The 25,209-nt window shown below is 40.6% G+C and overlaps 1 long non-coding RNA gene across 1 annotated transcript; it reads left to right on the top strand.

The window, feature by feature from the left end:
• Window positions 1-737: 737 nt before the first annotated feature.
• On the top strand, window positions 738-23,513 carry LOC309817838. The gene is made up of 6 exons (XR_014296273.1): window positions 738-1,096; window positions 15,787-15,914; window positions 17,593-17,699; window positions 18,726-18,801; window positions 19,787-19,917; window positions 22,907-23,513. It is a non-coding gene; the product is annotated as an uncharacterized lncRNA (long non-coding RNA).
• Window positions 23,514-25,209: the final 1,696 nt, after the last annotated feature.

Raw genomic sequence — 25,209 nt, 5'->3', positions numbered from 1 at the left:
GGAAAACTTCCCTCTTTCTAGGGCACCTCATTTTTCTCTCCAGTCCTTCAACTGATGGACGAGGCCCACCCACGCCGCGGCATTGACAATCTCCTTTACGCAAAGTGGACCAATTTCAGTGTTAATCTCTTCTGAAGAATACCTTCCTGGCCACATCTGGAATAATGTTTGTGGTTGCCGGGGCCCCACGCAGTGCGCACATGAGATTAACCATCCCCGTGGCGATGATGACACTTTATTTTCTCCCTTGACCATTGTCACTACTATTCCAATTAAAATGGCAGTGCTATGAGGGCAGGGCATTTCCTTTTTTGCCAGTACTGAGCGTCCGCGGTCTGGTGCCTAGCATAGGCTAAATAAATACACGGCATTTTTGTGAACAGAAGCCGGGATTCCAGCTGTCATATTTAATAGGAATTATAGTCTTATTAGTGTGTGTGTGTGTGTGTGTGTGTGTGTGTGTGTGTGTGTGTGTGTGTGTGTGTGTGTGTGTGTGTGTGTGTGTGTGTGTGTGTGTGTGTGTGTGTGTGTGTGTGTGTGTGTGTGTGTGTGTGTGTGTCACGGTATGTCGAGGTCAGGAGTCGAACCCGCCACCACTGGCCCTGAGAGGTTTGGCCGGGTCCCCACTTCGGGCCGGTGGGTGTGGCCAGGGGCAGCCGATGACGTGCGTGCGTGCGTGCGTGCGTAGGAGCGTGCGTGCGTGGGAGCGTGCGTGCGTGGGAGCGTGCGAGTCCAGGAGGCGGGCCGCGCGGGCCGTGAGTGTTTCAGTCCGGCCCCCGGCTCACTGTGCTCGCCTCACGCCGGCCCGAGTTCGCAGCAGCGCTGGGGGCCCCGGGCCTGTGACCACAAAGAGGGAGCCGGGGCCCGGACGGGAGCGCGGCGGCGGCAGCTGAGGCCCAGGCCAGGCCCCGTCCCTTCAGCCGCCCGCCTGCCCGTCTGCCCCGCCCCCGCCGGCGGCGCCGCGCCCCTCCCCCAAGCGCCAGACTAGCGCGGTGCGGGGACCGCGCGCGAAGACATGGGGGAGAAGCTGGAGCTGAGGCTGGAGTCGCTCTTGGGGACCGAGCCCGCCGTCTACCCGTGGCCGCTGCCGGTCTACGTAAGTGCCGCCCGTCCCCTCCTCCCGGACCCCCGCCCCTCTTCCCCCACGGCGCGCGCTGAGCCCACCGAGAAACGGAGCGACTCGAGTCGCCAGACCCTCTTTGGAGCCCCCCTTCCCGCCCCGCCGTGGTTCTCCGCGGCAGTTTCCAGCCCCCGCGCGCAGAGTGGGCAGAGGGGAGCCGGCGCCGGCCGGGGGCGTCGACTCGGCCGCGGGGACCCCGCGCTTCTGCGGGGCGCCCGAGCCGGTCTGTGGTTGGCTCTGCAGGGCTGGGGACCCCGGTCCCCCCGGGCCTGGACTGCCGGCGGGCTTGCCCTTCTGTACTTTAGGATCTGACATGTAGGGTTTCTTTTTCCTGGTAGTTTATTCGTAGCGCTGTCAACGTGCTTAGTTTTTTTTTTTTTTTTTTCAGGGCACCCTTTCCTCCCTCTCTCCAGTTTTTTTGTGTTTCTGTTTTGTTTTGTTTTAGTTAGGCATTTTGTCCCTCTGATCTTGAGTGTGTGGGCTGGCAGGACACTTGGAGAGGAGGCGTTCTGTCCCCTGATCTTGAGTGGCCTTTGGAAAATGACAGGCCAGACGGAAATTTAACTTAATTGATATATAATATTGTATCTGTCCAAGGTGTACAATGTGATGATTGATATATATATAGTGTGTGAAATGATTACCACAATAAGTTTAGTTAACCTTAATTCACATAATTACAAATGTTATCTTTGTGATGAGAACTTTCAAGATGTACTCTCTTAGCAACTTTCAAACATAAAATACGGTATTGTTAACTGTAGCGACCGAGCTGTACATTACATCACCATTACTCCCTTGTCTTATAACTAGAAGTTTCTACCTTTTGATCGTCTTCCCTCATTTTCCTCACCTCCAACCCCCAGCTCTGGCAACCGTCATTCCATTCTATCATGAGTTCAGTATTTTAGATTTCACATATGAGATCATAAAGTATTTATCTTTCTCTGTCTGACATTTCATTTAGCATAATGCCCCCCAAATCCACCCATGTGGTCACAAATAGGCAGATTTCCTTCTTTATCACGGCTGAATAATAGTAGGTTGTATGCATCCCATTTTCTTCATCCATTCATCCACAAAAGAACACTGAGGTTGTTTCCATGTCTTGGCTCCTGTATTGGGTTGGCCAGAAAGTTCATACAGTTAATGAATACACTGTTCAATAAAACTTGGTGAAAATGAGTCTTTCATTTTTACTTAAAATAAATCTTTGACAAAGCCAGCTAGGCATCCCTTTGCGTAATGACTTATATCACATTGAAATATTTTAAACATATGAACAGTAATAGCTGAAATGACAAATGTTACTAATATTGACACAATTTATCAAGGAGAATATGTTAAAATGCAGATGGACAGTGAAAGAACAAATATAACTTTTAACTAAATATTGTCTTGATATTTAGACCATTGGTTAAAATCATGATAACAGGTTTCATCCATTTCAAGAAAGCAGAATATTTGCAGATCACTTAACATTTACTAGGTATGTTCTCAGTCTGGAAGGATATATTTCACTGACATGTGTCATTTAATTTAACCACATCCCTCTGTAATAGATAGTGTTATCCCTATTTGCAGATAGGAAACAGGCTCAGAAAGATTAAGAATGTTACCTAATTCTAGTAAGCAGCCAAACCTAAACTGATCTAATTCCAGGGCAAAGCTCTTTCTGACACATCAGTGTGGGTCTTTATCTCTTTGAGAATTGTTGAACATTAAAAGCCTTCTTCCAGTTAAATGCATAAAGAAACAACATGAGCAATGACATAACAATACAAGTCTCACGAAATAATTGGTGTGTTTGGCCTTGCTTTTGTTGATTGATCTTTTGCAAAATTGCTTTTCTCTTGAGATATTTAAAGTGGACTTTAACTATTTTCTTGGAAGACTTTCCTAAATTATACCTATCAGAAAGCTGCTTTGCTTTAAGGCTGAAGAAAAATGAAAGCTTACTTAACTACACTTAGGTGCCAGGGTCATACTATGAGCTCTACACCTGCCAGGATTCACGCTAAGATAGATAGGGTGGCTCAGCAAACTGTCCATAGTCCTGTGATTCCTTTCTGATATTCTGAAGTAGAAATAATTTAATAACTGTTCACAAAAGAGAGAAACACTGTTTCTTGGTCCTCAATATCATGCTGCTGTAGGCTAATTCTTTCTCTCTTCTGTCGCCCCTTAGTATAGAGAGTGTGTTTTGGGGACCCTCCTTCACGATCTTCTGCATTCCAAGAGCATCTTACATAAATCCAGGACTTCTCAAGCAGCCAGTTTTGCCAGATGGTCTTAGGGTTGGTTGTACCCCTATATGTATAATCCTGAACTTCTCAAGTAAGGTCCTTAGAGAGCATAATGGCTAAGAGAATTGGTGCTGATACCAGACCTGAGTCCAAATACTGCCTATGCCCCTAACTAGCTGTGTAACCTTGGAGAAGTAACTTAAGCCCCTTAAAGGGATTAGATTTCTCACCCGGAAAATGGTATAATAAATGCATCTACCTCATATGGTTAGTGTGTAAATTAATGTAACTTGAGATGGTGCATGTTAAGCATTAGCACAGTGCCTGTCTCTTGTTAGTAGTACCTGCTTTTATTATTAATTATTCTCTTTATATTCCCAGTTCCAGCTAGGTGCCTAACATATAATAGTTGTTCAGCACATATTTACTGGATTGAACCAGCTCTGAAATTTAAGCATTGGGTCAACAGCAAAGTAGTCACCCCACCATCATTTCTCCCAGAGAAAGGGAGAATAGATGGAAGCCAGCCATCATACTTTCTTTTCTTATTCTAAACTTCCCATCCAGCCCCAGCAATAAAATAATCTTCCTGAACCCCAACAATTTCAAGAATTTTTCAAATCACACTATTTGAAAATAGTTGGGTTGCCCAGATCTAATATGTCCCAGGACCCCAAGGTCACCAAGCTTATATTAATGAAGTCTAGTTAAGATAAATGATTACAGTTAGTAAACCAACTGCTTATGAGCTCATTGGGCTTTTTAAAATTTACTATCTGCGCTTCGTAGAGACACAAGCATTTTGCTTTTGTAGGACGCTCAACAGTCAAAGTAGTCTTTTAAAAAGCACAAATCAGACGCTATTATTGCACTGCTTCTAACCTCTAAAGGCTATCTATTGTAAAGAGATTAAATTTTCAACTACTTAGCCAGGCTCACAGAGACCATGTGCTCTGGTCACTTACTACATCTTTCCCTGACCTTCATGGGGTTCGAGGCACAGTTGTCTTTTTCAGTCCCTCAGATGCAACAAGCTCTACTTCTTGCTCTCCCAGCTTTAGATTGGCTAATCCATGTACCCAGACCAATTTCCCTCTTATCGTTAAGGTCTCGGTTCAAACGCCACCACTGCTATCTTGACCAAAGAGACCTGCCTCCTCAGTGCGTCTCCATCCCTTTGTCCAGTCGTATTTCTGTCACCGTACAACATTTATTTACATGTTTACTCTGTCTTCCTCCACCACTGGACATTTGCTTAAGAGCAGGGACTTTGTAATTTTTTGCTCACCACTGAATCTTCCAAGGCTTGCAGCACACACTGGCACATAGGTGTGTAGGAAATGTGTGTCTAATAAAGAATAAATACGTGAATAAAAAAAAACTGTGAAACACTAACACAAGAATATTCTTCTTTCAAAAGAATAATGAAAAATAATTTCATTCAATAAGAGTCATTCTTAGTTACTGATACGTGACTTAGTAGATCCCATTCAATTTAAAATGTTCCCTTTTTTTCTGATACTTTCACAAGTCATTGATTAAATGTTGCTCACTTTTAAGGCCAATCTGTGAGACATTATTTAACTTGTCTACTCTAAAGTTCCAGCATTAACTCAGGCGGGGCTTCACCAAGTACTGACCATGTGACCTTGGCCTCTCATTGCCTCAGTTTTCTCATTTGTAACATGGGTATAATAATCGGCTTATTTCATACGCCTATGAGGAGGAGAACTTTACATATGTGTGTGTGTGTGTGTGTGTGTGTGTGTGTGTGTGTCTATATATATGTATTTAAACAGTGTCTTAGAATAGTGTCTGGCACATGATAAGCATTATAGAAGTATTGACTGCTGCTACTAGTACTGTTATTATGAGAACTAACTGTTGAGAATAATCCTTCATATAGTGGTTTATTCCACTGAAGATAAAGGAAACTCATAGAATATTAGAAATCAGATTAAACACAGAAAGCCAGTAAAATATACCAGGAGAGAAGATGATGAGACTGTGAAAACATAGAGGAGGAGAAAAATAGTTTTTGTATTTCTTTTTCTTTTTTAAAGAAGGAAAGAGCCTAGAAATAGGACAAAAACTATTCATTGGCTATACTGACATGGAGATCGCTGGTGACCTTCATAAGTAAAATTTCAGGACAGTGGGCAGAGAGATTACGGTGAGAGAAGTCAGGTGGATGTAAATTATAGAGTAAGTGGGACGTGAGGAAATGGAAACAATATATGATGATAACAATTTTGAAAAGTTCAGACATGAATTGGCTAAAGAAGGTATGCAGGGATTAGAGGAGGAGGGAGGCTTTCGTGTTACACGTACAGTTTTCAACATTTTAAGTTGGAGTTACTAGTCTAGAATGAGGTTGAATTTTGGCAAGAATCATGCATAAGGAGTAGAATGGGTTGTAGAAAATGCAGTGCTGTGAAGTACCTGAGAAGATGAGAGAAAATGAAATGCTATCTGTAGTGCACGTGGCCTTTGAACTTGAACTCCTGTAGTGAAAGGGAATACAAAGATCAATGCAAATGCTAATGAATTAACGGATTTGGCAGTGGACTATTTACTGACTTCTGTGTTCCTAATGAGTTAGGAAGCGCCTCACCAGCTCAGAGTGAAGGAAGTAGAGAGGATGGAGGAAAATTTGAGGAGGGTAGGGAAAGCTTCTAAGAAAATAGTCCTTAAGGAGAATTAGAAAGAACTTACTGTAAGTCAGAGCAATATTTCCAGTCTCGAAAATCCATTTGGAGTTGGTGATTATTAATTTATTGGAATACCAATTTGCCCTGCCACATGAGTTTTCTCCGGCTACCTGGATATAAGTTACACAGAGGCAGAAAAGAATGAGAGATAACAATCGAGGGAAAATACAATTAGTAGTTTTGTTTACCGTTTTCCACTTCCCCGCTCCAACTCTGGGGAGCCTTCATGGACATGGCTGCCCTCCCAGCCTCCAGCAGCACTCTGTTATCAAAGAATTCAAAGAAATGGAACATAGGTTTCCAACTTATTAATTTAGCAAAATCAAAAATTGTGTATAATGTTTTCTGTTGGCAGAGATTTTTGCAATATAATTTGGTTCCGTCTTTTGACAAGTAATTTGGCAATGTCTAGCAAGATAAAAATGTTAATAGCTTTTTACACGTTAACTCTAATTCTGGAAGCTTATGCCGATAAATAATTTATAATCCAGAAAATTATTATATAAAGATGCTCATTGTCATGTCATTTGTAATAACAAAAAATTGGAAACACCTTTAATTGTTAACAATAGGAAAACAGTTTAGGAAATTATATCCACTTAGTAGAAAGTGACACAGTTACTATATTATAATTACACGATGATGGAGCAAAATAAAATAATGCTTACTAAAGAAAGAATGAAGAAAGCTGACCTAAAATTGTGTCTTCCTTGTGACAGTAATTATGTAAACATATCAATATTTATTAAAACTTAAAACCAAAATAAAGTTTTAAAAGCTCTGTACCAGTAATGGGGATTTTATGTTTGTTTCAAAATATTTTTTAACATAACTCTTATAATTTTGTTTTGTCTACTCCTTTTCTTAAGAATTTCTGACTCTTACTTCATTTTTCATTTCATAGTTTCAAATAAAGTCAGCAATTTTATCATCAGAGAAGATTAGACTTATTTGACAGTTCATAATTCCAAGTTATTTGGTATAAAAAGACCATATACACTTGTAGGTGCTTTCAAAATAAAATTTCGAGAATTTTTTTTTTTTTTGCTTAGTCTTTCCTAGTATGGAGATGAAGCAAACTACCTAAAATTGCTAGCCATTCTTTTTTCATTTTTCTCATTTTATTGATTTATCTTGCCCTTCACAGAAATGATAACAAATGAGTCTGCAGTTGCATCTGCCAATTTCTTAAATCCTCTATTATCCACATTATGAAATCATACTAGTATGAATGCTTCCAGTATTTTCAGAGCTCTTTAGTTAGTATACTTTAGCATTCTGTATGAAGTATCTTATGTAAGTGTAAAATTTAGACTCAACTTCTGGAAGCTTTTGATTTCTTAGTTCAAAAGTGAGAGATCCTTAGTTCAGCCATAAGATTAACAATTACTTGTATAGTAAGAAGCTCCTAATTTATTCTTTTATGGATACCTGGCAGTTTTCTTGCCATTTCTCGGAAGTTCTCTATTAAACACATTCTCTCTCTGTCTCTCTCTGTCTCTCTCTGTCTCTCTCTCTCTCTTTCTTTCTCTCTCTCTCTCTCTCACACACACACACACACACACACACACACACACACACACACACACACACACACACACACACACACACACACACACACTTGGTGATTAAAAGCACAGATTTTGGCATTATGAAATCTAAGGTTCAATTTCCAGTTCTGTAGTTTCTGGGCCACTTCACTTTAGGCAAGTAACCTAATGTCTCTGAACCTTGTTGTTTTCATCTGTAAAATAGAAATTATAATTATATCAGACAATCCTCAAAACATCCGTAATGATTTTAGAGTTTCAGAGTCAGGTAAAAGCAGGCACTCAGTAAATGGCTAGTGCTTTTATTACTTTATTATTATTTCGGTCTTGGTTTTCCTTGAGTCTGTGAGTCCCCATAATGAAATGTAATTTCCAGTAGATTGAGTAACACCTGTTTTCACCAAAAATTTTAACTGAGTTCATTACTTTCTGTGCAACCCAGATTAGTTTTCTGCCTCTTTTTCTGTGCCGTATGTAGGTGTTCAGTAGATTTATTTAATAAATGTATGAATGCTTGAACGCGTAGATGAATTTTTAAATGCTTCTTTTTGAGAAGGTAGAACAAATGTGACACAGTAGAACAGATAAGAAAATAATCCATGGAAAAAATGGCAAAGTCATGTATGTGCCCAGGGCCAGCCTAAGAAGAATTGCTTTTTTTTTTTTTTTTTTTTAGGAAAAATGTGTTGAATAGCTTATTTTAATTATTTTTAGAAGTTAAGTACAGGGACTTCCCTGGCGGTCCAGTGGTTAAGACTTCGCCTTCCAATGCAGGGGGTGTGGGTTCAATCCCTAGTCGGGGAGCTATGGTCCCACATGCCTCGCAGCCAAAAAACCAGAACATAAAACAGAAGCAGTATTGTAACAAATTCAATAAAGACTTTAAAAAGTGGTCCACATCAAAAAAAAAAAACTTAAGTACAGAAATTTGCTGATGATTTACATATTTAGGACCAATAAAATAATGTGAGATTAGCTGTACTAAAACAGAATGTTGAGCTACATTCACATTAAGTGACATTATATAGTCTAAATTTATGGAAAACTTCTGAGATGGTGAGTGACCTTTGAGCAGAAAAAGACGGAGAAATGGCCTTTTCTGCATTCTATTGTGCCTCTAAGTAAAATGCTTGGTAATCTAGCTACAAAACTCTCTGTCATTTGGCTTTAGGCACCTACTGTGATTTACCTTGTGAAGATCAGATTTTGCCATGGAGAGGATTTGTAAAAGTATCACACGTTCCAGTACCGTTGGCAACCACAGCTACCAAAAACTCCCATTTAAATTGATGAACCTAATATCAGATGATAGTATCATTTCCTTGTGGGTGTTCTGGGGAAAGGTGGGTAAGAAATGTATACAAGTGAATACTTTATTGACTGAAATAACAATTCATCATTTTGAAAACATAAAATACATTAAAGTTGTTATAGCATCATCCATTAATATTTCACTGTAGTTTAGACATGGCCTACAATCAATGTTTTCTGCCCTTTGAAACAGAACCATGCTTGTGGTATGCATTAATCATATAAAAGATGAAACACTGAAAAGAAATTCAGCCTTTAAAGACAATTTGCTTTGATTTATTCAGTGGGTTCTCCTAAAAAGTTAATACCAAGAATTATTGCTTGTTAAATTGGAGTTAGAAATTCTTTCAGAGTTACTTAGTATTTTCTTTAATATCAGTATCAAGGAAGGCAAAGCAAATTTGCATATTTATTAGGAAATACAGGCACATAATCATAAAACAAGAAAACACAACGTTTTCATAGACTTTATTTTTTAGAAGTGTTTTAATTTTACAGAAAAATTGAGAAGATAGTATAAAGTGTTTCCATATACACTATACCCATTTCCCTCTCTGATGATCAATTTATATTAGTATGTTCCATTGTTACAATCAATGAACAAATATTGATACATTATTGTTTACTATAGTCCATACATTAGTCCAGTTCCTTAGTTTTTACCTAATGTCCTTTTTCTATTCCAGGATTTCATCCAAAACATCACATTATATTTAGTTGCCATGTTTCCTTAGGCTCCTCTTGGGTTTGATAGCTTCTCAGATTTTCCTTGCATGACCTTGGCAATTTTGAGTAGTTAGGTTTGCGTAGGATGCCCACTACTAGAATTTGTTTGATGCATTTTTCATGATAATATTGGGATTATGTGTTTTGGGGAGGAAGACCACAAGAGTAGAAGGGTTATTTTGTCAGATCACATCAAGTGTACAAAGTATCAATATGCATTATGAATGCTGAGGTCGACCTTGATCACCAGGCTGAGGTAGTGTTTTTCAGGTTTCTCCATTGTAAAATTACTGTTTTCCCTTCTCCATATTGTACTTTTTGGAAGGAAGTCAATATGCTCAGCCCACAACTAAGGAATGGAGAGTTATGCTTAAGATGGAGTACTACATAAATTATTTGGAATTCTTTTGCACTGGAGATTTATCTATTCTCCCGCATTTATTTACGTATCCAATCATTTATTTATATCAGAAGAACTCATGGATTTTTATTTTATACTTTGGGTTATAATCTAATTCTACATTAGTTACTTTGTTCCTCAAATTGCTCTAGTCCTGACCCTTGTGAACTCTTTTCAGTTCAGTGGCTCGTGTGCCACTCTGAGGTATCCCCATCCTATATATTTTTTTGGAACTTCCTTACTTTCTGACACTATAAGATGGTCTTGTATATAAATCTTGTATATTTACTGCCCCAGTCCTAGAATCAGCTACTTCTTCAAGGATAACCAGGTCTTTTTAGTGGAGCACAGTATTAGACAGCAGGATCTGGGTGTGGGGTGTGCTGATTGCTGCCCGGATGTCATTGTTTCTAGATCTTCTCAGCTGACAGAGCAAAGAGATAACATGTGTGTACATTACCCATGTATATGCACACATCTATAAGTATCTCTCTACATAACCATGTGTATTAAGGTAATATGAAGCAATATTAAGCTAAACATGAATGTATATTGATGTTTCCAACTTTAATCTGTTACCACATAGACCATCTTAGCCTCATCTCTTGCTTATCTTTAAATTTCAACTCCAGCAAAACACTTGACTTTTAGAAGTATGGAAATCAAATTGTAGCTACTTTGGGAAGCCACATCATCTAGCAGAATAATTCTGAAAGGGCAAGGTGTATATCATCAAATTTTAATTTACAGTCAGCAGCACTTTGTAACATCCATAGGCCTCCAGACCTCTGCTTCCAAGAAGATGAAGTAGCCCATTTCTCCCAGGTTCTTCCACTTAAAACTAAAACCCTGAACATAACAACAGACAAACATAGGAAGACACTGAAAGGTGGAAATGAGAAGGCAGACTTAACTAGGGACTTTGGGACTTGAGGAATAACATGGTGATGAGTCCCCTGTGTTTCCTGTTGCTTCCCATACATCCTGGAGAGGGTATACAGGAACCCCCAATCAATAACCACCAACAGAACAACAGACAAAAAAGCTTCAAAAAAGAAAACACAAAACCCCCGTTCCCCCTAGCCAAGGTGTGAGGAAAGGGGTTGCCAAAGAGAGAAAAGCATTTGGGCAATAATATACACACTACTCGAGCCAAGTGCCAGTGGAATATTGCACCCGTCCCCTATGTCCTGTGGTTTCAGTTGGGCCAAGCTAGGATTTGATCTTCCACACCACCCCACTCCTGCCCTCCAGAAGAGGCAGCGCTCTGATTCGCCACCAGGGCTGTTTCAGTATGGTGCAGTGGTGAGCTGAGCCTCCACCCCTTTGCATTAGCAAAGAGACTTTCAAAGGTGGTGCCTGGCAGGCTAGTTAACACTGGGCTGCCCTCACACAGTCGTGGGGTCCAATGGTGGGACCTAGCCTCCGTCTCTCCCTGACATCAATAAGAATAGGATGTTACAGGTTGGAGGGAGTAGGCACCCCACTAACCCCCAACACATGGTGCCAGTGAGACCCAATGGGGTGCTGAATCCCCATAACCGTCCTGAGGCAGTAAGACAGAATGAGATGGCACAAGCAGGGCTAGTTGGCAGTTCTCTTCCTCTTACCCTGGTGTCAGTGGGGCCAGCAGGTAGCTGACCCTCTACCCACACCCGGCATCAACAAGAAGGAATGAAGTGGGAGGAAGGACAGCAAACACTTCACTTCTCCCCTCCCCTGGTGTCAAGAAATCTACTGGGGAGATGAACTTCCACTCCTACTAAAAGGCAACACAATGATATTAATGTTCCCACTTTTGGGGGGAAGGTGTCAGGAGGGCCAATAGGATAGCTGAACTTCTACTTGATCTGTCTGCAGTGAGAGAATGTAAGTGCCCACTTTTGCTGGGGTATTGACAGTAGGGCCCAATGGAAATCTGTACGTAACCCCCCAGTCCTCATACTACACCTCCAATAGGATGACTTCCTTCTAAAAAGTAATAATAAAATTAAGTGGGATACAGAGTCATGTAATAACTCACAATGTTTAGAATCCAATTGAAAAATACTCATGGCACCAAGAGCCAGGAAATCACAGAATAAATGAGAAAAGACAATAAACCTACACCAGCACTGAGATAAAACATCTATTGAAATTATCAGACAGGGATTTTAAATAAGCTGTCACATAAATGCTTCAGTTAGCAATTATGTGTTCCTTGACGGAAATGGGAAAAATAGAAAATGTAAACAAAGAACTAGAAGTTATAAGAATAAAAACAAATGAGAACAGTAGAACTGAAAAATACAACAATCAAAAAACTGTGCTCAAGAGTAGACTGGAGATTACGAAGCATGGAATCATGAACTTCGAAGAGATCAATACAGTGTACCAAATGTACAGAGAAAAATAGGCTGAGGGGTAGAGATGGGAGAAAGAACAGGATCTCTAGAACTTGTAAACAGTTGACAAGAGCACTAACATTCATATCATCAAAGTTCCAGAATGAAAAAAGAGAGCACGTAGGACTGACAAAGTATTCAAAGAAATAATGACTAAAACGTTCCCAATGTTTTAGAAGACATAAGCACACATTCAAGAATCTGAGCAAATCCAGAGAGGAAAACCACAAAGGTATCCTTGTCAAGACGCGTTGTAATTAAACTTCTGAAAAGTAGAGACAAAACAAATCTCGAAAGTGGACAGGCAGAAACGATGCATCACTTATTGAGAAACCAGTTCCAATGACAGCATATTTCGTGTCTAAAATTATGGAGTCAGAAGCATTGACATAACATTTTTCAAGTAGTAAAAGAAAAGAACTCTCAGCCACAAATTCACACTTTTTATATCCACTTTCTTGTTTGACTTATATTAATGGACTACTAACTCATCTTTCTATATCCGGGTCTGCCATCACACTTCTCCAAAAATCTAGTCACAGTATTTCCAGAGTGATCTTTCTGAAAAAGAAGCAAATTTTTCTTATAAAAATACCTGACTGTGTTATGAAACTTTTCTCTCTTCTAAGTTACCAGGTAAAACCCTTCAACGGATTCCCATCTTTCTTGGAGTAAAAGCTCCCATCCAAACTCTCTTTGTCCTTTTGGGCTGCTGTAAGATTATCCTGCAGCTTGGGTGGCTCCTAAACAACAGGAATTTTTTTTTCTCACAGTTCCGGAGGCTGCAAGTTCAAGAATAGGGTGCCAGTATGGTCAGATGAGGGCCCTCTTCTGAATCACAGACTTCTCATTGTATCCTCACATGGCAGAAGAGCTTAGGGAGCTCTGTGGGGTCTCTTTTATAAGAGCACTAATACCATAATCATTTCCCAAAGGCCCCACCTACTAATACTATCAGCTACGGAAATTAAGATTTCAATGTATGAATTTGGAGGGGAACACAAAGACTAAACCATAGCACTTACTATACATACATGGACCATGCATGATCTGGCTTCTACCACACTCTCCATTGTCTTCTTTTCCTACACTCCAGTGAGCACTTCTCTTTTTTTTTTTTTGTGGTACGCGGGCCTCTCACTGTTGTGGCCTCTCCCGTTGCAGAGCACGGGCTCCGGACGCGCAGGCACAGTGTCCATGGGTCACGGGGCCTAGCCGCTGCGCAGCATGTGGGATCTTCCCGGACCGGGACACGAACGCGTGTCCCCTGCATCGGCAGGCGGACTCTCAACCACTGCGCCACCAGGGAAGCCCCAGTGAGCATTTCTTATACTGATTATGAATGGAACTCCTTTCTGGACTGATCCTTAACCATTCATTTTTCTGGCAACCATGAATTTATCTTCTCTTTTCCTCAAAACTTCACCCTTCCTTCATGTTACATATCCATTTCAATTGCCTTCTACAGGAAGCCCTACTGATATCAACCATATACTACTGTCCACAGCATGGATTAACGTCTTACCGTGTCTTCCTATAGCACTCTGTAATATCTTGTACGGTAACTATGGATTTTCTTATTTGAGTGTCACAGTACATTGAATTCTAGGTGGCACTCTAATGATTTTAGTAGCAGTAACACTGCTGCCTAGTTTAACCCGTGACATACTTTAGGTGTTCAATAAATGTTTGTTGAATGAGTGAATGAATGAATGGTCAATTTGAAATCTTAATCATGTTACCTTTCCAAAATCTGTTAAAAGATACCACCGTTTTCCAGAAGATTAGGGATTGAGGACCTTAAACTTGATTTAACAGAGGAAATTTTTACTCATACATCATGCTTAAATACCGCAAAGTAAAACCATAAACCCAGGAATGTAAGGTCATCCATTTGGACTTTCAAGCCAATAATTGATATCTCCTGCCCCGACTGTATTAGATGGTTTCGATGCTCCACTCATATCTCCCCAGCACTCATCCTTCCAGTATATGCTGATAGAATCATGCTGCCACCTGCAATTATCCACCTTAGGGCAGGCCAGAAGTGTACAGGAGTTAATGTATCTGGGTGTAGCTTTCAACCAAGGACAGAGGGGACTGGAAGATTAGTACTTCAAGTTTCTCACCGATTCTTGGGATAACTCTGAGACATGTTCTGTAGAGTTTCACAGAACTCCCCTGAAGTACTGGCAGCAGTTCCCTGCAGGAGTAATTTTTATTCGGTAATGCACCTCTGTTGGCTGCCTTCCATGCCTCCATTCTCAATTCCCACTCTACTTCTGAGTTTTCTGGAAGCACCTCCCAGATGAGCAGTTTGCACTCAAATTATTGCCTCAAGTTCTGCTTCTAGGGGAATTCAATTGATAGCCTCCTAACAACCCAGTGCTGCTTACAGAGCCGTCACTGGTACAAGTACCAAGGCACGGCACATTACGTATCACTCCTCCTAAATCCTATTATTTTTAAACAGATAGGAAAGAGCATGACCTTGAAGAGAAAAAGAGTTTATATGAGGACAGCCAATGGATAAAGGGAAGGAGAGACAGTGCCATTTGTTTTCCATTAATGATGGTGTGAAATGTATGGGCAGATGGTCTAACAGGTGTGACTATAATTTGAGGAGCCTGCTCCCTTGGTTACAGAAGACTGCTGTTGTTATTATTATGGAACCACAACCTCATGACTTTATTGTTTCACTTGATGTAACCTTCTCCTTTACCCTTAAATCTTTCTACATCACTGAATTGCAGCCAATAGATTTATTTTCTCCCTATGGCTCCATCACAAAAAAAGACACACATGTGCGCGCGCGCGCACTCACACACACACACACACACACACACACACACACACACACACAGAGTTTTGTGTATGCCAGTGCTAGAAAAGACAAGCTCATGGTGCATGTATGCAATGGATATTGTACATTACACGTCTGTGTGAAATAGTCTTCTGCAGGTTCCTATGTTTATTTTATGAATAATTAACTTTAGTAAAGTTAATTTCCTGAAGATCTTGTTGAAGACTGAAGAAAGGAAGTAAATTGTAAAGAAAAAGACTTTGAAACTTGCCCTTTTTGCCCTCTCTTTGTGTCTTAATGAACAAAGGATAACTGGGCCTTTTTTGAAGCCTTTGCTTGAGTTGAAGACACAAAATGCAACCTGTACTCTTATCGTAATATGTTCAGTTCATGAGTACACAAACTTATAAACCGTGAATTTCCCTAAAGTTATTATACCATTTAGAAGATGTTTGCTTGGACGTTTACTTAAAACCAAACAATTGAGGTCTATATGTCCAAATAATTTCCTTCTCTCTTGCTGTCTCCATTTCAGTTTCCTGAGTTTCTGGGAAGGCCTGGTTTCCCCAAAGGAACGATTTCTGGTAGAAGTCTGAAGGTCTGACCCAAGAAAAACAAATCCAGTACAGCCAATGAATTGAGGACAAGAAGGTTTCCAATCAGGTAGGAACATTTAATCTCATACATTACGATCACCTTAAGTAAGGTGTGCTGATAGCTGGATATGATTTAACTGCTTGGAAAAAGATGCATATATATTATATAACCTACCCCACAAGGAAGCTGTTCTCAATTCCCTTAGAGGTTGTGGTGCTTATCAGAGAGTGCCTTGGGGGAAAATGAATACAATAACAGTATGATGCTTTTTTTTTTTAATTTTTAGCTCATTGTTGCCAAGTACACTTGGTGATCTTGGTGCCTGTGGTTGAATCCCAGGAGGTTAGACATGTGGAACAGCACATTAACCCACTTTAGTATTTTCTCCCAAGACAAATCATTTTTATAGGTTGTCTCCATGGTCTTCTAGTTGCTTATCAAAATTAAGCATCAAGTCTTCTAAGTGAGCAATAGCCCCAGTCAGTGTGAGGAAATCAGCTTGGTTCTTATTGGGGCACAGCTTCTTGGTCTTGGCACAAAGTGAGTTCACATAGGGAGTTAGAAGGAGGAGAATGGGGCATGCGAAAGGGGAGTTCTGTGTTCTCATTGACCTATGCATGTTGAAACTCCACTAACAGCTTTATTTTCATTAGCAATTTGTGATAAAAACTTAGGGTAAAGGGAATAATGAAGCTGTCCCATTATATGGCAGGACAAAAGATAGTAGTGACATCAAAATCAGGGCCTATCCATCTCGTTTGCAGTTATATACTGAGTGTTTAGCATAGCATTTGACCCCTCATCAGTATTCAATAAGAAGATGCGTGTTGAATGACTTCGGGATGAATTAATGAACGAAAAAATTTAATATGGTAGAAAATGTGTTTTATCCTTGTATTTTCGTGTGTTGACTTCAATGCACAACCTAGAAATTGAGAATTATGTTTTATGTGGAGGACATACTGAGGACTGAAATCAGGAGACAGCCTCTCAGATAGCTGTGAAGAGGTAAGGGAGGGCGCAGGGTATTTAGAGGTTCTTCCAAAAAAAAAACCAGGTAGTTGGAACATCAAAAGATTACTGTTAATTAAAGAAACTAGACATCTTAAGTTAATAAATGTAGCACTTTTCTATATATGGTGAGATGCAAGAATCTGGTCTCCTGGAAATCAGTCCCTTGATGTTCACTTTAATTATCTAGGGCCAGTATCCTGTTTTCTCCATCCTGAATCCCCTCAGGGTGCGGCTTTGGGTGTGGCTTCAGTGGCTGATGGCTTGATGGCTATAACATCCTGTGTTACCGATAAGGCTGGCTGCATTCTTTGTCTACATAAATGACTTGAATATGGATAGCAAATCTGTGGATTTGTGTAATTCTTGGAGCACTTTTATAAGGACAAAGTTAAGGCAATTTCAGAATCACTAGCGGCTACAATTGCTACTTACACTTTTCCACTGGTAGGTAGTCATCTGCTGTCGCTGTCTTCAGTAATCTGCTGTTGCTGTATTCCCAAGGGATAACAAAAGCCATTTAATTCAAGAAAGAAATGTAAAATTTAGCACAATGCAGCTTCCACAAAACCAAACACACAAACACACACCCAACTCTCGCAGATATGAAGTAGTAATCTAAAATAGAATCCTGGAACTAATTGCAAAACAAGAGCAAATGTACTCATATTGGATCATTTTATTCTTTTATTAATGTTTGATACATATATGTATTTATTATTAAAATTCAAAGTTGCTATATGGGCCGCGCGCGAAGACATGGGGGAGAAGCTGGAGCTGAGGCTGGAGTCGCTCTTGGGGACCGAGCCCGCCGTCTGCCCGTGGCCGCTGCCGGTCTACGTAAGTGCCGCCCGTCCCCTCCTCCCGGAACCCAGCTCCTCTTCCCCAACGGCGCGCGCTGAGCCCACTGAGAAACGGAGCGACTCGAGTCGCCAGACCCTCTTTGGAGCCCCCCTTCCCGCCCCGCCGTGGTTCTCCGCGGCAGTTTCCAGCCCCCGCGCGCAGGGTGGGCAGAGGGGAACCGGCGCCGGCCGGGGGGCACAGACTCGGCCGCGGGGACCCCGCGCTTCTGCGGGGCGCCCGAGCCGGTCTGCGGTTGGCTCTGCAGGGCTGGGGACCCCGGTCCCCCCGGGCCTGGAATGTCGGCGGGCTTGCCCTTCTGTACTTTAGGATCTGACATGTAGGGTTTCTTTTTCCTGGTAGTTTATTCTTAGCGCTGTCAACGTGCTTAGTTTTTTTTTGTTGTTGTTGTTTTTCAGGTCACCCTTTCCTCCCTCTCTCCAGTTTTATTGTGTTTCTGTTTTGTTTTGTTTTAGTTAGGCATTTTGTCCCTCTGATCTTGAGTGTGTGGGCTGGCAGGACACTTGGAGAGGAGGCGTTCTGTCCCCTGATCTTGAGTGGCCTTTGGAAAATGACAGGCCAGACGGAAATGTACACAGGCGTCCGGTGATTCCAGAAATGCAGCGTGTCCGGCTAGGTGGGCGCCCGGCCTCTCGTCCCCCGTGGCGGTGTGGTGCGCGTGTTCCTTGTGTCAGGGTTTACGCTTGGGCCCCGCAGCCCACCTTCCGAAGGGAAAGCGCAGCGGGCGCCTTGGGCCGGCGCCTTTGGGGCGCCCTTTCGTGCGCTCGGCTTGCGGGGGACCGGCCTCCAGGCGACCCGGCGGGGAGGCCCGCGCGACCCGGCCCTCGCGCGGGCTCCGTGTGTGTCAGTTTGTGGAAAGTGTGTCGCGGCCGGGGTCGGGGTCGGGACGCTGGGACCACCTGGGAGCCGATGTAGAGGGATATGATTTCCATTTTCAAGGCGCATTCATCCTATGCAGGGAAGCAGCCTAACATAAAATTTGCCTAACAAAAAATATATTAACAGGTGGAAAGACTATCTCCCAGTTGAACAGCGGATGCCTGGGACTCGTTTCACTGCTTTCAAAGTTCCTTTAAAAAAGGTGAGCAAAAGTTAACACCGTATTCTTCCAGAAATCTGAATTCACCATATAGAGCCCTGGCTCTCAACCCTGTCGTACTCCATTTTCCCTTTTTATAGCAAATACTTTTTAATACCTCTTTTACTATCCAGAAATGGGATTCATAGACAAATACAACCAACTTTTGTACTTAATTAAAAAACAAAAAAAACAATGCAATACCCTAACTATAAATAAAGAATAAAGTAATTTATAAGAAAGTAATATGTATCTCAGTATGTAAATGTTTGGGGATGACTATACTAGAAATAAAGAAATAGTCAGTTACTTGTACCATGAATGCAATAAACTATGGACTTTGATTGGTAATGATGTGTCAGTGTTGGTTCATGAATTCTAACAAATGAAGCACACTGGTATGGCATGTTGATAATGGGGAAGGCTGTGTGGGGTGAAGGAGAGAGGGTGTAAGTGGGAACTGTGTACATTTTGCTCAGTTTTGCTGTGAATCTCAAACTGCTCTAAAACGAGTCTACTAATTTTAAAAAAAGTGTGTGTTGCTGACACTTGAATAACCAAAGAGATCAATGGAACAGGGTACATGTATAAGCCAAATACATGAAAGAATATTTAGCAGTGAAAGCCATCCTTCCTATATGTAGATATTCAAGAAGTATTTATTTCTGTGTCTTATTTTCAGGCACTCTGCTTGGAGCTGGCAATACAGTGGTAGGCAAAATGGATGTGGTCCCTGCCTTCTGGGAGTTCAGAGTCAGGTTAGGAGACCAACATGAAATAAACAAACACAGAAATAACTATATAGAAGTGAGCTTATTTTCTTCCGTCTAATCTCTCTGGAAGAAAGGATTGTAATATCGCTTGTAAACTCCAGAGGAGGAAACTTTACTTTGAATCTCATATGTTAGCATCACAGGGTTTGAATAAATGGATAATGTAGTAAAGGATTTTAAACATATGTTCTTCCTTATTTTATTCTTTCTGACAGAGTTTTGAAAAGAATCTTGCTCCAGAAGAACGTTTCTCCCCCTTGGATCTCTTAACAAAATCCAAGGACAGAATGAAGAACTTGGGCTGATTATTGACTTAACAAATACTCGCCGCTATTACAAGCCAGAGGTAAATGGAAGCCGTAATTGAAAATGACCTTCTTTCTGATACTGTAATAATTCATGGTAGTTCAGTAATTATCATCTTATGCTAAGGTGAATCCTGGCCTTCTCTCGTGGGTTCAAAAAGGGAAGCTAGTGGTTTCCTTAAATACACATTTGTAATTGCTGTTTCAAAATGAGATTAAAGATATGAATTGAACTATAGTATTTGGCAGTAGGCTCTAGATATGCTTAAGAAATTCTATAAGCTTCCATGTTCTATATTTTGAAAATGAAGTAAACTTTTAGTAGTTACAGCAGTATCCTAAAAGGAAAGGTATGTCCATTATGTCTTTAGCACTTACTTTAAGCAGTTGCTTGAGCGTGTTTAAGCATCACTGTAAAAGACAATTGTTCTCTAAGTTTTATGCTTCCTTTTCCTAATGCCTTCTGATATACTACAGAAACCCATAGATTCTCTTGGCCCATGTAGGACATTCCAGTGCAAAGAATTATCCTTCTTCTGACCTGTTCCATGGCCTTGGGAGACAGTAACACCTAATGTCTTTTAATATTTGTAGAGCAGTTTGCCATTTAGAAAGTTCTTTCATATCCATTGACTTAGTTAATCTTCACAGCAATCCTTTGCTCTTGAAGTGGAAGTAGTACTGCTATCTCCTACTGAGTGCTTACCCTGCACTAAGCTCAGAGGATAGACAACTACAATTACTAATTTTACAGACGATGAAACTGACTCTCGGAAAAGGAAGAATTGAAATTTCAGCTCTGTTATTCCTTTTTTTTTATTGTGGTAAAATATAGAGAAATCATATTTATTTTAACCATTTATAAATATGCAGTTCAGTGGCATTAAGTACAGTTACAGTGTTGTGTAACCATCACCGCTGTCTATAACCAAAACTTTTTCATCATCCTCGACAAAAACTCTGTAACCATCAAACAGTAACAACCCCATTTTCCCTCCCACCAACCCTTGGTAACCTCTATTTTATTTTCTGTCTCTGTGAATTGGCCTATTCTAGGTACCTCGTGTAAGTGGAATCTGCAGTATTTGTCCTTCTGTGTCTGGCTTATTGCACTAAACATCATGTTTTCAAGGTTTATCCATGTTATAGCACGTAACGAAATGCCGTTTCTTTTTTGGCTTAGAAAATCGCATTGTGTGTATATAGACCATAGTTTGTTATTCAACGGTTGATTGACACTTGGTTGTTTTCCACCTTGTAGGTATTGTGAATCATGCTGCTATGATCATTGGTGTACAGATATTTGTTCAAATCCCTGCTTTCAGTTCTGTTAGATGTGCAGCGTAGGTAGTAGCAGAGTTGTTGGATCATACGGTAGCTCTACACTTAACCTTTGAGAAAGTGCCAAACTGTTTTCTACAGGGTCGTCTTGTTTTTAAACAATTATCACAAATTTTAAGCATATACAAAAGTATAAAAGTACTGTGAGTGTTCCTTGTATACCCATGAACTCATCCAGCTTTCTTATTTACCAACTGATGGCTGTCATGTTTTATCTGTACCCCCACCTGTTTCACCCCATTCCATATTATCTTGAAGCAGCTCCGAGACAGCATGTAATTACACCTGTACGTTTTTGGTACGTGCATTTAAAATATAGGACTTTTATTCCTTAATATCATTTTTTAATATTAAATACCCAGGGAGTGCTCAAATTTGCAGTTGTCTCCTAAACGTCATAAAAAATGGTTTATAAGAATTTTGAATTAGATCCCAATAAGGTCCACACTTTGCCGTGGATTGTTAGGTCTCTGAAGTCTTGTTTAATCTATAGGTTCTCCCTCCATGTCTCTCTCACTTTTTTTTCCTCCTTGAATTTTGTTTTTAAAGAAACCAGGTAATCTTTCCCATCTAGATGTCGATGATTACATTCCATGTGTTGGTAACATATTCTTCAGTCCTTTTATTTCCTGTAAATTGGTAGTTGATCCGAATGAAGCTTGCATGTTTTGTTTTGGCGAGACAGTTTCATAGGTGATGATGTGTTCTTCCATGGAGACATATATAATTGTGTCTTTCTGTGGTATTAGCAGTCACTGATGATTCATAGCTACATCCATTAATTCAGTTGAGGCTTCAAAGAATGGTGAATTCTGTTGTTCTTTTTTTCACTTATTAGCTGGGTATATTTGTACGAGGAGAAGATTCCCCTCATCAACTGTTTGGTTGCCCAGTTGTAGAGGCGTGATTCTCTTCTTTTATTTAACAGTTTTCAGAATAATGAGTTGATTCACAAATATCCTCCAGTGGTGAGCAGTTTTGTAAAATTTTATTTATTCCTATCACCGTGGACTCCGTTACAGTTATTATTCTAACTGAGGCCCTGTCTTTGGCCAGTTGGAGCTTCTCGGTGACTCCTGAGTCCTTTTGACATGACATCAGTTGTTTCTAGACTTTTTCAGTGCTCAGAACTAGGAAATATGTATGTTTGTTTTTAATATTTTTAAAATATGTCATAGGTTCCTGCTGCTACTTTCCATTTAAATTCAGAACTAGAGAATTTTCACTTATCCTTTTCTGTCTTCTATTGATAGTCTACTTTCTCCCACCTCAAGAATACCAGTTCTGAACAATGCCTGAAATTGCCTCTATTTCCTAATTCGAATCCAAGTTCTTCCGACTCTGTTCTACTACTCTCCTTAAATCACAGCCGCTTTATGGCCCTTGAAATGTAAGATAGAACATAAGTGTAGGTAGAACTCTTTATATCATTTTGAGTTACATGTGCATTCATTCACATAGATTTGCTTTTCCTTTTTGCATGCCTGGTAACTGTCCGTTCTGCAGTTTTAATGAAAATCAAGTGATAATTACTGGTTAAAGCAGCTTTGGAAAAAATGGCTCTCATCAGAATGACTGACATACAAAGTTTAATGTACTCTCCTGGTTTATAGTCTGCCTTCTCTAATTAATTTTTTATTCTTTCCCTACAAAGGAAATAATACATATTTTCATGGTTTTGCCTTATAGGACTTACCAGAAACTATTCCTTATTTAAAAAGTTGTACAATTGGGCATCAGGTGTCAGATGACGACGCTAGTTTTAAATTCCAGTGTGCTGTTAATGGGTTTCTGAAAGAACATAAAGATAACGGTGAGTTGCTTTTGTTTTTGTTTTTGTTTTTCCTTTACCTGAACTTTGGTATGCATTTTGAGTGGGCTTGGGGGTTTTTAACATTTTTAATAGCCCTGACATTAGTGTCAAGTTGTGTTTGGTAACATTAAGGTGGAAATGTCAGATGGTGCTAATAGAGTGCGGTGTTTTTCCTGTTTATGGTCACAAACAATTTAGTTTAGTTTGGAAAGTGATTTTTGTGAGAAATATGAACTGAGCTAGCTTACTTATCTCTTTTTTAAAAATTTGAATGGAAAATACATAAAAACATAAAAATGTTCTTGTGTCCTATTTATTGGTTGAGAGGTGGAAGAAAAGGTTAAGACTCTCGGGTTCTTAGCGTACATAAAAGAGAAAACAAAAAGCAAAGGTTCCGAGTGAGACAGATCCCTAGAAGCAAAACAAAACAGAGTGGACCAGAAGAGCGGCTTCCTCATCATATATGTGTTGAAGATATTTTTGCCGCTTTTACACTTCGGTGCAAGTGAGGAAGAACACTACCACCTCTTATTCTTATCTTCAGACAGGAAGAACTTAAAAGGCTGGTGTTTTCTTGTTTCCGCTTTAAGATCTACTCTGTTGATAGTAGGTCTTAATAGCGTGTGAATTTTAAGGATCCACTTGCCTTTTTCTAGCATCTAACTATCAGAAGGAACGTGGTGTTTGCCATGTTTTAAGGCTGAGGAATCTTTTGTCTTTGGAACACCACTGACGCCCATGCGAAAGTGTTCATTTTGTCCTCTTTCTAAATTTAGCCTGAGGAGTGTGCACTTTATTAAATAAACGTAACAGACGGTAAATATTCCGTGTATATATAAAATGATGCACGTATATACATAAAACAGGGAGTAGGGGAGAAGGCATAGAGATGGAGGTGGGAAGATAGGGGATAGGAGGCGAGAGAGAGAGGGAGAGACGGGCATTTCAAGATAAATTTTCATTCTATAACCTGGTTGCTTAATGCAGGTACTAGCTCTTAAATATCTTAAGCCCTCTTCACAGATCTTCCGTGTACTTTAGCTTTAAAACTTGAGAGGCTTGGCCTGTCCTGTGATAACCAGGGTGTCTAGAAAGGAGGCGAATTATCTGATTTGTTTAAACTGTAGTCACAGAAATGTTCCCTCTTAAGATGTTAGGGCGCAGCTGCCGGCCTACTCACTTCCTCCAGGCTCCTTTGTGTGTGTTCTGTCTGTTCCGCGTGGGCTAGAAGATCCTTACAAGTGCATGAGAACACGTTTGTAAACCTTGATTGTTCGCATGTTATACCAAGTGTAGTCCATTGCATATGCTGACTCCTCTGTGGGTCTTCTGCATGCAGTGGGCTAACTTCACCATGCTGTCTGCCATTGCAGTCTCAGGACCTTAGTTATGATCCATTGGTGACTCTCCTCTGCTGTAAGGCCCTCCCACAGGTGCCAGGCTCACTGATAATGAGGAGGAGACTATACTATGCACTCCCTAGGATTGGTAGAGACTCAGAAAATAAATTGTTTCGGTAAACACCGAGAGCCTTATAGGTTTGTTGTTAGGGCACGGGGATACAGAGGTGAGTAGAAGTCTTTGTTCAGTAGCAACTTACAGTTATCTAGGAAGAGAAACATGTAGTGAGTATAAGTGGGTTAATTATGATAAAAGAATCAAGTGCAGCAGGAACATAGAGGAGAAAGTGAGGAAGGCCTGACTGAGGAGACAGCGTTTGAGCTGGGCTTGGGGGAAGAGGATTTTGCCGGAATGAGGAAAGGACAGCCCAGGTATTGGGGACAGGTACAGAAGGCACAGGGCTTGAACTTGTGCTCTGGAGGGGCAGCCTCTGGTGTGACTAGAGGGTAGTGTGAAAGGGCAAAGAAGTCATACATTGATTTTCAGCAAATAGTTGTATAACACCTTCTAAATTGAAGGCACTGTTCTAGGAAGTAGGAAGAGAACAAAGTTCTTGCCCTTACGTACTTTCCATTCTAGTGGGGGAGAGAGATGAATAAATAAGTCAATATATGGAGTGTCAAGCGGTGGTAAGTGCTTTGGAGAATAACAAAAGAAGATGAAGAGGTGAGGGAATGTGGTAGGTGATCAGGGAAGTCCCCTCTATTAAGATGTCGATTGAGCAGAGCCTTGAAGTGAGAAACAAGCCATTGGCTATCTGGGAGAGTGGAGATGGGGT

Source organism: Grampus griseus (assembly GCF_964374135.1).
Source record: "Grampus griseus genome assembly, contig: HAP1_SCAFFOLD_710, whole genome shotgun sequence".
Lineage (NCBI taxonomy): Eukaryota > Metazoa > Chordata > Mammalia > Artiodactyla > Delphinidae > Grampus > Grampus griseus.
The sequence above is the reverse complement of the archived record's forward strand: the minus strand, read 5'-3'. Positions and strand labels throughout refer to the sequence as shown.